This window comes from Toxoplasma gondii, assembly GCF_000006565.2.
Source record: "Toxoplasma gondii ME49 unplaced genomic scaffold asmbl.223, whole genome shotgun sequence".
Taxonomy (NCBI): Eukaryota; Apicomplexa; class Conoidasida; order Eucoccidiorida; family Sarcocystidae; genus Toxoplasma; species Toxoplasma gondii.
The window spans coordinates 1-1,141 of NW_017383042.1; the positions used below are offsets into that span (position 1 = coordinate 1).

At 46.6% G+C, this 1,141-nt stretch overlaps 1 non-coding gene across 1 annotated transcript; it reads left to right on the forward strand.

Moving 5' to 3' along the window:
• Nucleotides 1-151: 151 nt before the first annotated feature.
• Nucleotides 152-1,141, forward strand: TGME49_458020 (the record flags this gene model as incomplete). The annotated part of the gene is made up of 1 exon (XR_001974146.1): nucleotides 152-1,141. It is a non-coding gene; the product is annotated as a 28S ribosomal RNA (ribosomal RNA).

A 1,141-nucleotide genomic window follows, 5' to 3' on the forward strand; every position in this document is an offset into this window, starting at 1 on the left:
CATTGAGATACGGTGGCTTCTTCATTGAAGGACAAAGTTTCATTGATGCTGTCGATCGACTTCAATACCGCAATGGAATTTCGGTTCCATTGTTGCTCTGCGAGGTTTCGTCGTTGTTGTTTTGTCTCGGGCGTTTGTCCGATTTATTTATCAGACCTGAAATCAGGCGAGGTTACCCGCTGAACTTAAGCGTATTATTAAGCGGAGGAGAAGAAAATAACTATGATTCCCTTAGTAACGGCGAGTGAACCGGGATCAGCTCAAAGTGGAAATCAACTGCTCTTTCCGAGCTGTTGGCTTGTAGCCTCGAGAGGCGTTACCAGTGGAAGCGCAGGGTTAAGTTTCTTGGGAAAGAACATCATAGAGGGTGAGAATCCCGTCCTTCCCCTGCGTTTTTTGTTCCACGTACGGTACGCTTTTATAGAGTCGCGTTCATCGGGATTTGAGCGCAAAATGTGTGGTAGGTTTCACATAAAGCTAAGTACTGGCGCGAGACCGATAGCAAACAAGTACCGTGAGGGAAAGATGAAAAGTTCTTTGGAAAGAGAGTTAAAAGTGCCTGAAATTGCTGAAAAGGAAGCGATTGGGACCTTTTTGATTCCAAGAAGTGCCGCCGGTTTGCCATCTATCCCTTTGCCTTCTCTCTCTCACCAGGTTTAGGCTTTGGTTTCTTGATGTATTTCCGGTTCATCTTTTTGGAGAGGTCAGCATCAGCTACTCGGAATTGATTTCGTTCAAAGAAGGTAGGTTCCTTGTGGACCGTTATATCTTTGTTCTTTCCTTTTCCTTGTGGCTGAGGAGTGTTCCTGTTTCCGAGCTCCACTTTCGAGTACTCGGTTTCTGTGATGCTGGCTTAATCGGTTCCAACCGACCCGTCTTGAAACACGGACCAAGGAGTCTAACATATGTGCGAGTATGCGGGTTTTACTCCTGTATGCGCAATGAAAGTGAGAGTAGGGAGATTTTGGCTTTGCCATTCTTCGCACCTACGACCGACCACGATCTCTGAGAGAGGTTTGAGTTGGAGCATATCTGTTAGGACCCCGAAGATGGTGAACTATGCCTGAGTAGAATGAAGTCAGGGGAAACCCTGATGGAGGGTCGTAGCGATACTGACGTGCAAATCGTTCGTCAAACTTGG